The 13,772-nt window shown below is 33.2% G+C and overlaps 1 protein-coding gene across 3 annotated transcripts in view; it reads left to right on the forward strand.

Moving 5' to 3' along the window:
• The window catches only part of PCDH15 (protocadherin related 15), a 1,804,329-nt gene that overhangs the window by 439,335 nt on the left and 1,351,222 nt on the right, over positions 1 to 13,772 (forward strand). For all 3 annotated transcript variants that reach the window (XM_073019143.1, XM_038008761.2, XM_073019145.1), the window contains one exon: positions 10,550 to 10,625. The gene's annotated coding sequence lies outside the window, so the exon portion shown is untranslated. The remainder of the gene's footprint in view (positions 1 to 10,549; positions 10,626 to 13,772) is intronic.

Below are 13,772 nucleotides of genomic sequence, written 5' to 3' on the forward strand. Positions count from 1 at the left end.
CACTATCTAAAGTAAGTCCCAATTCCTAATCATTTAGGTCTCTGACATAGCCCCTGGGATAATCTGTTCAAAGTCAATACCTTTTAGTATAAAAAAGTATGTTTTTTCTCTGAGTTTTCCCCCTCTAGGATCATAAGAGCCAAGGTATTTTTGTTCCAACTGGACTAAAATAAAATAAACATAGAACAGAAAGAGTGCCATATAAGTGTTAACACAAAGCAAACACTTGTAGAAAGGTACCTGGAAGTGTTGGACAGGGTCATCTGCAACTGAAATGTGAGTTTTGTTTTCCCCAAAATGACATTTGATTTAATTTCATGATATTTTTGCCATGAAGGCAAATTTATAAATATGCAAAGACATTTACAATCTATTATTTTATAGTTTCTGTGTTTTGTCATATGAAAGACATACTCTTATTTATGACCTTAATCTTACCTGAGTTATTGCACTCTGTGCCTTTCTGTGGTGCGTAACTCAGAACAATGCCTGATTCATAGCAGGCACTTCACAAATCACTGTTGAATAGATGGACAAGTGAATAGATGAGTGAATTAATACAATAGCTTCTTAACTATTTCCCCTTTTGTAATGAATTTGCTTCTACCTTAACTTATCTAAAGCACATACTGGTGAAACGGTCTCTTATTAGAAGGAATAAAATTAAAACTTTACATCTCAAAGGTATAGAATCCAGGGTCTTTAGGTATTGTAAGAAGTAATTTTGTGACCTGTTCCCCAAACTTTCTACAATTGTACAACTGGAGCCAGCCTACATTATTTACAGATTATCAGATTTTCCTGGCTTTTGGTACTTGATGATTCTGATTTTCTCTCTCTTTACTTTGTACTTCTCTTGTGGGTTTCACCATCTGCCAAATCCCTCTCCAACTTCTCAGAGTTCTTTAAAGCCATTTTGTGACTTCTTCCTGAGCACTTCCTTCCCTGAATCTTCTCAGCTTTCCAGAATGTTCTGGTGAGTTTTCCCATTCTGCTTGAATTGTAGGTATATGTGAACAAGAGCCAACTTATCTCCTAGATTTAAAAATTCCCTTAGAATAGAAATGTGTTTATTATTCTTTGTATCTCAGGCACATCTATGCACAGTTTTGAATTTCTGAGGGATTTTTACTGCTACTGTTGCAGCTTTTTCACTCCCATAGTTCAGCAAGCAGGAGGGAGTGTCACCCAGTGGACTCATCTCTCTCATTGTTCAGCAAGTGGGAGGGAATGTTACAGCTCTTTTACTGCTGCCACCCACAGATCAGCAAGCAGAAACAATACAGCTCTTTCACCCCTGCAGTTCGGCAAATTCTAGGTTCTTGTCCCACAACCAAGAGGAATAGGGTACATTGGAAACCAGAGAGTGAGTAAGGCACAGTAGAATTGTATTGAGTGACAGAAAGAAAGATCTCAGCATCTGAGGGGACCTGTAAATGGGTAAGCTAGCTTTGTGGCTGAGTCCAGGGTTTTTATGGGCTTACAGTGGGGGAGTGTGTGCTGATTTGTCCATGAGCAGCCTTGGAAAAAGCACCATTTGATTGGTTAAAAGATATCATCCAGAAGGAACAAATTGAGGGAGAGTGGGTAAACTGGGGACAGAAATTCTCACTCCAGTCATGGACTCTATCCAGAACTGACATCTCAGTTTTCAGGCTTCAAACTGTCCTGGCTTGAAGGCTGGGACCTGTCCTAGGCAGGGAACCTGTCTGCCTAGGAATTTGTCTGTATCCTTTCACCTACCAATCCCCCCTCTGAAGAGATGCATCTAACTTCCATTAGTGTAGGGACAATGACTGCTCTAACTGCTTCCTGATGACAGGGGGAATTGTTTTGGGAAAACAGCAGTCAGTCAGACATCTCTCAAAGGCCTATCTAAGGGTCCCCGATAAAAAGGGAGCCATCATCTGAGGCTCCATTTTCATGATGATTTGCAGTTTGATGGCCTTTAGCCAGAAAGAAACAGATTTTACAAAGAGGTTATGTATACATGGACCATATATGAGTATTATATAAAGAGGAGCTAAAAGGGAATAATCTTGTGCCAGAGATAACAGAAATAAGAAGTAAAATAGACTAATCATTCTGAAAACAATGTTGTGGCCAGAGTAGTTTCACCCTTGTGAAAGAAATTAAATCTTATATGGGGGAGGACAGTTAAATTTTAGAAGAGAGATTGCTGTTTAGGGGTATAGATAATCCCATAGGCATTCAGGATTAAGGGGTCCTTGGCAAAGACGCCTAATCGTGAGGAACAGAATGAAGGTGAGAACAGCAATCATAGGCAGTACTATAAAGCGTATCTATGAAAAGTGAATTATTGACACTTACGATCTTTAACTTGAGGTTTCCAATTTCTTTATATTGGTGCTTTGAGTGCTCTTCTGAGTCAACAGAGATAATTCCATCAATCTCCAGGCCTTTAGTATAATAAATCCAAGAATCTATTCCAGTGATCTTCACTGCTGAAGAAGTAGAAAGTACACTGCAAGGTCCCTCCCAACCCAGGCCTGAGAACAACCATTGGTCTAATTGATAGGTTTAATCCTTTCCTAGGTGGAAGGCTTGGTAAAAGATTTGAAGAACTTTCTGTTGACTGAAAGCTGCTGTATGAAATTTGCCATCCTCTGATTGTAGTCATCCTGAGGGTTGAAAGGTGTATTCCCAAGAGGTGGCCCATTCTATTCCCTCAGAAGAATATTGAGGTTTTATTTCTCTTATGCAGCCCTCCCAGATTTGCAGCTCCTCTGGAGGCCAAGCTTCTCTGTCTGCAGTTTATAATTTGGCCAAGCTGAATTATAAACAAATCTAGAGAGAGTGGGTAAGATGAAGATAGAAGTTCTCACTCTGGTCGTGGACTCCAGAATTGGCAGCTCGGTTTTCAGGCTTTAATTGTCCTTGGCTTCAAGGTCAGGTTTCAGTGGGGACCCTGAGTCCTGTCTGCCTAGGAATTTGCCTGTCTCCTGTTTGTAGCATCAGTATTCAATTCAACTGGTAGACTTTTCACATCTAAATCCCAAACTAAAAGATGCCTTCCAAAAAATAAAAGTAAGCATGTATCAATTTAAAATCGATTTCATGTCATAGTAATGAAGAATAGTTACACAACAGTATTCTATTATCAAGGATTTGAGAATATAATTCTACTTTTATAGCAAAGATCTACTTTTGTCTGTAAAATTGAATGTTTTTGTTTCCATGATGGATCAGCAAAATGTAGCATAAAGTGTGAAATAATAAAGCTTTGAAACGTAGTAATTCATATTTGGACCCATAAACACTTACCTTACATCAAAATCAATTTCATATACATTAAATGTATTGGTATAAATTTTCTATTATGAAAATAGATAGATGAATGAAACCAAAAAATCTGTACTAAAGAGTAAAGTTTCAGTTTAAAGGAAGAAAAAATGCAAAGGAAAAATGATACATTTTTAGTATATAAACATTTCACATTTATGTCAAATGCTGCAGAATGAAATCATACTACAAATTAAGAAAAGGAATCTAGCAAAAATGTAACAACATGAGTATTGGCTCAATAAATATCTCTAATAACTTTTTATATGCTAAAACATTATAAAATAGATTTTTAAAAATGGATAAATTGAGAAAATTGATAATTTTAAGAAGAGCAAATGCATTAAAACTTTCAACCACATGTATGTAAAACATACAAATGAAACAATGTCATTTTAATTTTTACCTATGAAATTAACTATGAATTGCTATGAGATTAGTGAAATCAGGGAAGGTTGCAAAATGAATGCGCATATAAATTATTACATATCTTAAAGAAGATGTTCATAAGCACAGTCCTCCTAACCCCCATCCTTCTATACACACACACACACATACACACACACACAATCTTTCTAACATAGAAGCAAAGGATTCCAATTTTGTCATTTCCCCTCCCTATGACTTAAAATAGTTCTCTAAGTCCTTATTGCGCCTTTGCCAATTTAAATGTAAAGATTCAGTATGTTACCTGGAGGTTAAAAAAAAGTAGCAAGGAATTCTGAAGTGTTTTTTTTTTTTTTAATTGCCAATTACAAAGCAAAATCCGTTTTTTGCAGAATTGATACATGTCAAATACAGTTATATGGCTATTTGTATGTGAAAGAATGATCTGAAATCTGAATCAAAATAAGCAGCCATTCATCTTTGCAATGTGATTCAGCTGACTTGCTTAAATTTGCATAAAACAAATCTTTTCTGTAGACCTTTGCATTTAAAAGGCTTTTAGAACTTCTAAAGTTGCTTGCAACTCTCAAAAATGATGCCCTTTTTCTAATTTTCTAATAACAGCTTTCTCAAGCAGAGACAATCTAAAATAAATACATATGTAATAGATACATATATTCAAATTTTGTCCTTGTTTTAACATACATAGGCCCCATCTCTCCTTTGGGCACTTTTCAGTTTTTTTTTGTTACATCCTAATGATACCATAAATATTCTATAAAACATGATTTAAAGAATCGTGTGTTCTGTGTGAACTCTCTCAGCAGGAAAATGTAATGACAAAATGCATACTCTTGAAGTATGCTGAAAATAATTTCATGGAGTTATTGTAGCATGCTGAGTATTAGAAGGCCTTTTAGATTTCAAAATGGTATTATAATGATTTATAACATCCAAATGCTCTGAAGTGGCCATTCATTGCACATCTTGTTATGCAAAATAGTAAGCTTTCTCAAAAGTCATATATTAATCACTTAGGAACAAAACACTGTTTAGCAGCTGTTTCTAGGATTTTATGCCCTTTTACTTGGAAAAAATATTTCAAAAATCAAAGGCCACGCCTTCATTTGTACACTTTTGTGCTTTTATCTTGAAAAAAAAAAAAAAGCTGCAATATTTTGATTAGATGAGTACTTAGGTTTAAGAAATAACGCCAATAAATAATTATAATGAGTAAGAGTTTCTTTTCATGTTTAGGTATTCATTTTTGTCAGTCAAGTTTCCCTGTTAATACTGACATTTTTATGAAATATAAATTTATTCTTTTAATGGGCAATTTATAGTTTATATTATTTATGTCATTGAGAAAAACAAGCACAATATTTTAATCTTTGGAAAATCTCTAGATTTACATAAAGGTAAGTGGTCATAAAATCCATTCCACAGTAACCAGGAAGAGTTTATGTTATTGTTTCTAGAAGTTTTGAAATGAAATATCCAACGTATTTCTGAAATTATTTATTGGTTTGAAGAAGGTATTTATTTTTAATAAAAGCTTCTTGGCATTGATTTTTTTTCTTTTGTGGTTAAATATACTGCTGATGTGAACATTGTTTGGCATACTACTATTTAGCCATTCAGTATCTTGAACATAGCATTTTTTCTCTAGATCAGTAATCAAATCCTTATTCATGTAACAATCTACTACCAAATGACTAATATTAATTCTTGAAGTCACTATCAACTTCTGACCTAAAATTGTGTAGTCTTGAATCACAGATCTGCAAGACATATTAGAAATCATACCAAAATGCCTATTTTATAATATGAAAATTAAAGTGTAATTAGGCAAAGAACTTGGTCAAATGCCAAATAGCAAAGTAAGGTGGCCCCCTCCTTATCATCTTAAACTCTCTTTTCATTTTTCTTTTATGTCATTTTAAAAAAAATTTTAATTCCCCCTCCACTGCTTTACGTTATCATGGCTTAAAATAAGTGGGAATTTTATTAAGCTGAATGAAGTTACTAGAGGGATGAAAAGAATAATAACACATTTATGAGTCATTAGGACTTTGGGAATATATCATGAACATAGAAATGTTGGATGAAAAAGATTCAAGAAATCGTGAATTTTAACTTTGAGGCTTCATGTGTATAAATGCATCATTTAGGCCTAAACTGGTGAAAGAATAGAATTGCTATTTATGAAGAGTAGAAGAGCTATAAGAATCAGTAGCTTGGCGTTGGCCATATTAATTTTGAATTGACTACTACCTTAAACTAGATGTGAAGGAAAAAGCTGGAAGGTAGTAGACTGACAGGCTAATTTTGGTGTTTTTGAGATTTAGATAATGTTTAATTCCATAGGTTGAATAAAAAACAGCTAGAAAATTATTATATGTAGAAATGAGAAGAAAGTTAAGGTCAGTGCCCTAGGGCATTCTATTATTGAGAGATAGAGAAAGGACCAGCAAAAAAGGAACCAGAAATGTACGAGATAAATCAGGAAGTGAGGTATCCTGGAATCCAAACAAGAAAATACACTAAGAGAAAAAATCAATTATGTTTTTTTTTTTTTTCCCTTGAGATGGAGTCTCCCTGTGTCACTCAGGCTGGAGTGCAATGGCGTGATCGTGGCTCACTGCAACCTCTGCCTCCTGGGTTCAAGCGATTCTCCTCCCTCATTCTCCTGTGTAGCTGAGATTACAGGCATGTGCCGCCACATCCAGCTAATTTTTGTATTTTTAGTAGAGACGAGGTTTTACCATGTTGGTCAGGCTAGTCTCAAACTCCTGACATCGTGATCCACCCGCCTCAGCCTCCCAAAGTCCTGGGATTACAGGTGTGAGCCACCGTGCCTGGCTATCAATTATGCTTTCTACCAGTGTGCCCTGTACAGATACCTGCTACTAGGAATCACAGTTTTAAAAATTTCTTAGCACATTTTTCTCTCGTCCTTCATTCAGAAAAGGGGGTGGTGGCAGTATTAGCATCTCTCCAGCTTTAAGACACCTTTAAGACTGGCACGGTGGCTCATACCTGTAATCATAGCACTTTGGGAGGCTTAGCCAAGAAGATCACTTGAGCCAAGGAGTTTGAAACAGGACTGACCAACGTAGCAAGACTTGTCTCTGCAATATATATATGTATTTTTTTTAAATAGCCAATATGGTGGCATACATCTGTAGTCTCAGCTACCTGGGAGGCTGAGACAGGAGGATTGCTTGAACCCAGGATGTCAAGCCTGTAGTGAGCCATAATCATGCCACTGTACTTCAGCCTGGGTCACAGAGTGAGACACTACCAAAAAGCAAAACAAAACAAAACCCACATCAACAACAAAAAAAATTCAACATTCAAGTAAGTTCAAATTTAAAAAATCACATGTCACATTATAAAGCATCAAGTTCTATTCTACTCCTTCCCTCACTGCCTGTTTAACCTCCCTCTCTCCCTCCCTCCCTCTCTTCCTTCCTTCCTTCCTTCCTTCCTTCCTTCCTTCCTTCCTTCCTTCCTTCCTTCTTCTATCAGTAAATTTAAACGACAGTCTATGGAATTTGACTCATAGAATTTTATGTCTACTAATGGTTAATAACATTATTTATGTAGAAAGGTAAATCTTATTATTTAAATCACATTAATTTTGGAATCCTTAAGCATTATCAAAATTCAATTAATTATACTCTTTGCTATTTCCACTTCACACCTAGGTGCATATTTGTTTTTTGTTTATTAAATAATTACCTCTGATAATTGATAGTCAGTAATATAAATGCCTATAACCGCCCTTGTACTTACATAGCAATATATGACATAATTTCATATTTGTATCAATTTGTAATTCTTTAGTGTTTAATTATGGCTTCACAGTTCAAAGTATTGCCCTTTTGTGGATAGTGGTTATGAAGACTGAAACTGCCTTTTATAAAATTTGCAGTCTTTTACCTTAATAAATTTTAATTGATTATTCAGGTTTTGTTGCAGGTGTAATGGTGTTCAATTAGATCACAGTATAAACCTTTCTACTGTTGCACATTTAGTGACAGCATTAAAGGGTTGAAATGTAGTTAAATAATGAATCTTGTTAGTTAAATACTGTATTACTACAACATAGAGCTTAATCATGAATAACACATTTTTTTAAAACAAACAATATATTTCTTAGCAATTGATTTTTTAATCGACAGATAAAATTGTACATATTTACTGTGGACAACACAACATTTTCAAATATATATACACTGTGCAGTGACTACATTTTAATACTAGTTTAGGTTCATTATACAATGCATTTCCAAAGCAAACTGTGGGAAATTATATGCTTTAAATTAATAGAATCTCTTTTTGTATTTATTCTAGCTAATATTGAAGCAGTCGAGAGCAGTTAAAATATATTTATTTTTGGTATTATGTAGAACTCTAGAAGGGTACTGTTGAAATATCAATCTAGAAAAATACGTTTTTAAAAATTAAGATTCACAATAAGTGAAATATCACAAAGAGTTGGTACTCTAAGATATGACTTTTATCCTATTTTCCAATCTTTTTATAAAAACATGAATTATTTATTTAATTGAAATCCTACACTCTCTATTTAAGATCTAATTTTTAACTCCCCAAATCCATGGTAACAGAAATGTTTTAAAAGTAAACATTTAAGTAATAATTTGGTCTTTGGAACTATATTGATAAAATGTGTGTGCAATCATATAAAATTAATTTTTATATAATCATAATTACATATACTGAAATCATAAAAGATAATCTTTCATTCATCTTTTATCCCCTCACCTGAAGGTGTTACATGCTCTAAGTGTTAATTTGTAAATCTTCTACAATTTCTGCTATATTTTATAAAATGTGTAATCATGACTCAGAAATCATAAGCCACCCACTGTATTACTAAATTGACACAAAGCACAATGCAAAATGCCTTAGAATGAGACCAATTGGAGGTTCAGCACTATTCATCAATGTACAGAACCCCTAGGGGAAAATCTGACTATTTCTGATGTTTGATGCTACACTCAGAGCTAATGTCCAGTCAGGAGGCCACTGCAAAAACTTTCCTTCTATTGTTGTTATTGTTGATTAAACCAATTGAGAAAATTTTACTTAGTCCTTGCAATATCCATTTTTGTAGCTTTTGTTATTAAAGCATGTTGGAAATGATTTATATCAAGAGTTTTCAAAATTTGTTCTATGGAACCTTGGAGTTATATAAAATTGTCTCACATGCTACCAAGGCCACACTGGGCTTTGAGTCAGGGATGGAGTGGTGGTAGCAAATATTTAGAAGATCCCATCACATCTCATCCATAATTTATCTGGAAAGGTTTTGCTGATATGTTTTACATATTGCTATTAAGCTTAAATTTTATTGTGAAAAATTGGTGAATACGCTGCTTATTGTTTTTATATTTTGAATATAGTACTATTCATTTTCTCCTTTAAGATAGATATATACTAATCCCCAAAGTAGTATAAAAATTGACTTTGTATGCATTTCTTAATTTTTATTTTATGTAGAGATCTTTATATATCTATGAAAAGAAAGTATTTTAAAATTTTAATATATGTGCTTTAGATTTTTATAAATATGTATCTCCTTTTTCAGGATGTTATTTAATGTAGATCACTTTAGTACCACTGTAAAATAACAATTTTGTCTAATTATTTCCACTTATTCAGTAGATCACAACCAAACTTTGGTTGCAATAAATAAATCATAGTTTTGTTTACCATAAATTAAATGCATCTGTCAATTATATATTCTACATGTGTATGTGTTTGAAATAAAATACAGCTATTTCCATCTATTTCTGTACCTATTTCTTGACATGTACATGAGAGACGTGAATAATTAAGACATCTTCTCTAACTTTGAAATCAAAACACAGTAGAAATGATATCAGTAGTTAAAATTTCTAACAACTTTTATAATTTCAACTTTATATTGCATCATCATAAAATTAATTTATTTCTACTTTGACAAAGCATAAATACAACAACTGTGACCCTATGACAATAATAAAATTATTGGTATAAAATAATAATGGTGTAATATAAAACTTTGAAATCCAAAAGTGCTATATTGCTGGGTGTGGTGACACACACCTGTAAGTCCAGCACCTTTGGAGGCCAATGTGGGAGAATCATTTGAGTCCAGAAGTTTGAGACAAGCCTGGGAAACATGGCAAAAATCCACCTCTACAAAAAAATATAAAAATTACCTGAGTATGGTGGCACATACCTGTAGTCCCAGCTACTTGAGAGGCCGAGGTGGGAGGATAGCTTGAGCCTGGGTGGTTGAGACTACAGTGAGCTGTGATTGTGCCACTGTACTCCAATCTGGGCAACAGGGCAAGACCCTGTCTCAAAAAAAATAATAATAAAAATAAAAATGCTAAGGAATCAAAAGTAACCTTCAATCTATATAATTGTCCTTATTTGTCTTGAATATGTGCACCATATCATAAAACATCATATACTTAAAGTGTCATTTAAGGAGAGTTTATGCAGTGCTTCATTGTCAGGACTCTGGTGAAATGGCAGATTCTGCTCATAAAAAAATTGAAAGTGAAAGTGATTTTTCACTTCCTGGGTAAACAATATAACCTGAGGCATAGATGTGCATTTTGAGAGTTACGTTTTAAATTAGACTTAAGTTTTCTACTTTCAGATTTATATTCAAGATTCTTGCAATCTTTTACTCACTTTTGAGAATTTGCAAGAATTTATTTTAAGCATAAGCAATCTTAATATAATAATCTGTAAGAAAATGAATTGTTCCTATGTTTTGCACTAGAGTAACGACTTTGATTTTGATGTGGTATTGATCAATAACTCTATTCTATAGGAAAATGGAAACGTCACTCCCTAGAAACAGTTGAAGTTGACAGACCTAGAGGTTGACAAAAAGACACAACACTAGGGTGAGTAAAGTGGTATCCTCCATTATAATTTTTTCTTTCTCCTTTGAAGAATAACAGTACATTACATCTATATTTCACAGTAAGTTCAAGAACTGTGTATGGAGTTAAATTTCCAGGAGTTGCTAAATGTCTTTAAGCAGATATATGTTATGTTGGATTCACATAAACCAGAAGGAGAGAAAAGAGTTAATCAAATAGTAAATAAAAGTCTTTCCCTAGAGAAGTGAAATACCCATTGTTTCTCTTTTAATACGTTTAAAACAAGCAAACCTTCTACCCAGTTTAGATTTATTATTCTTCATTGATTGTTTCATTCTCTTGGAGAACATTCTGGCAGTAAAGTAGTAGACACATTGCATCCATCATTGTGTGTCAAAGGGCCATCAGGTCGATGACTCTTTTTGAACTTTGTTGTTTCAGAAAACCATAGCTGATTATTATAGGCAGAAGTTTGACATTTTCAGGATGAAAATCAATATTCTTTTATGTGTTTCTGAAGTGAGGCTTGTGCTTCAATTGCAGAAGAAATAGCTTTTATAACATCGGAGTAACAAAATAGAAATTAAAATAAAATTTGGGTAACAATAGTTTCAATGAAAGTGAGGAGAATTGTATTTGAGTGGTATTATAATATTTTAAATTCATTTAAATCTGAAATAGAAATTTATGGAAAAAGGTACAGAAATAGAATAATGTCTACCAAATCAAGGTAGTAATGAATAAAATTTATAAACAGAAGACTCAGAACTGGAACATGTTTAAGGAAATCAAATATTATTAAAGAAGAAATATATAACTAATTTGCAATTTATGATATACATATATGTTGTGTGTATATAAACACATGACTACTTATCATACTTGCTTAATTTATCTCTTGCTCCTGGCTCCAGAAAAAATGAAAAAACTCTCTTTTGTCCACGAGTATATGAATAGCATTTATCATAAAGCTGTGGCAAAGTAGGCATTTAACAGTATTTGCTACTGAATATGTTAAAATACTAAAAATAAAAATACTTTTACCATTTTATACTTTTTATTGTATAAAATGCTGTTTTGTGGGGGGATTTGTGGAGTCTTTTTTAATTAAAGATTTGAAATAACTTTCTCTTTTAGTAATAATAAATTATATTTTAAATAATATGCTCAAGTTTTAAAAGTGCTATAGGTCCTTCTCTGTGTACTTAAAACATTTCTGTCAGTACATTTAAAAGGATATGAGGTTGAGCCTTAGGCTTTATATTTTTCAACCATAATTTTATTCTTCATATATGCATATTTAAATTCCTATGTAACAATATATCTCAGACATAATTTTTTCATGCAAAAAATCACATGAAATTGTTTTAAAATTATGATTTCATTGTTTGATGAGTATACAAAATCATGAAAAGAATACTTGAAAAGAGAAAATTTTCATGTCCCCAAGATTCTTGCTATTTAGAGTTCAGGTGAGTTTATGATAAACATTCTTTCAGGCCATTCAAATAAAAATGTAGCACAAATAGCTTATTATTTAATAATTAATACCATATCGGTTCATATGTTTTCATATGCACAAATAGATAGATGACAGATAGATAAATAGATAATTATAGACCAGTATCAAAATTTCCAATACAAACACTCTTATATGTGACAGTTGTCAATTCTCTATCCTTCTGTATAATAAAGTCCTTGAAGGATTAGAGTAAGTATTCTACATGTACACCTTTTCAGTCCACTTGCATGGTAAGAGTGTGTACAAATGATAACTAATAATGATGAGGCCATTTTAATTCAATTTCATCACAGGTATAAAATGGTAGTCATGAAAAACATAAGACATCTTTAGTTTTTCCTTTTTGAGATTTTGTGGATTTCTATTTTTGTCCTGACGTTAGTACAAAGAAAATCTGTTTCTCTTCTTTGACAACTAAAATACTGTTGTTATGTAATAAATCAACAAGAGTACAAATTATGAAAATTATGAAAAACTTTGGTAATTTTGCAGAAATCTTCTCAATATGTATTTCAATTACTTAACCTTTCTAAGGTGTTACTTTTATTTACTTCAATTGTATTACTTAAATATTTTTCTTACAGCATTTTGTATATCTTATGTATCTGTTTCAAATTCTTACTAAAATTATATTACATAAATATATTTAACAGATAAATTATTCAAAACAACATTTTACATTGATAGGTATTATTAATGATGTTCTCAATCCTTTTAACAGGTCAAGGAAACAAAATATTGACCAAAAAATATTAAAAATAAATAAATAAATTTTATGTCGAACAGGGGAAACCCAGTTATACTACTGACTGACAAAATACGAGATAAAGTTCCTTTAGTATCTGTACTTGAGTACTCCAACTTTATTTGTCAGATTTTTTTCTCATGTAAAAGCTGAAGTTGTGTAATACCAAACAGAGACTGAGACTCAAACTTGGGTCTGACTCCGCAGCCATAGTAGACTCTACTGCATCATGCTGCCTCACTGTTGACAACAGGAAGGCGTCTGATCTGGGGTTATGTTACCGGAAAGGGGTCCCACTCCAGACCCCAAGAGAGGGTTCTTGAACCTTGTACAAGAAAGAATTTATTTATTAAGAAAGTAAAGGAATAAAGAATTGCTACTCCATAGATAGAGCAGTGGCATGGGCTGCTTAACTGAGTATAATTATAGTTATTTCTTGATCATGTGCTAAACAAGGGGTAGATTATTTATTCATGAGTGTTCCAAGAAAGGGGTGGGCAACTCCTGGAATTGAGGGTTCCTTTCTGCTGTTTTAGACCATGGCAAATGTTGCCATGGCATTCGTAAACTGTTATGGCTCTGGTGGGAGTATCTTTTAGCATGCTAATGCATTATAATTAGCAAATAATGAGTACTGAGAATGACCAGAGGTCACTTTCATTACCATCTTGGTTTGGGCAGGTTTTGGCAGCTTCATTCCCGTAATCTGTTGTATCAGCAGGGTTTTTGTGACCTGTACTTTGAGCTAACATCCTATCTCATCCTGTGACTAAGAATGTCTAATCTCCTGGGTATGCAGCCCAGTAGGTCTTAGCCTTATTTTTCCCAGTCCCTCTTCATAATGAAGTCTCTTTGGTTCGAAAGCCTCTGGTAAAATCAGTAAGTCTTCATGATGTATAAA

This window comes from Chlorocebus sabaeus, chromosome 9 (genome assembly GCF_047675955.1).
Source record: "Chlorocebus sabaeus isolate Y175 chromosome 9, mChlSab1.0.hap1, whole genome shotgun sequence".
NCBI classification, from domain to species: Eukaryota; Metazoa; Chordata; class Mammalia; order Primates; family Cercopithecidae; genus Chlorocebus; species Chlorocebus sabaeus.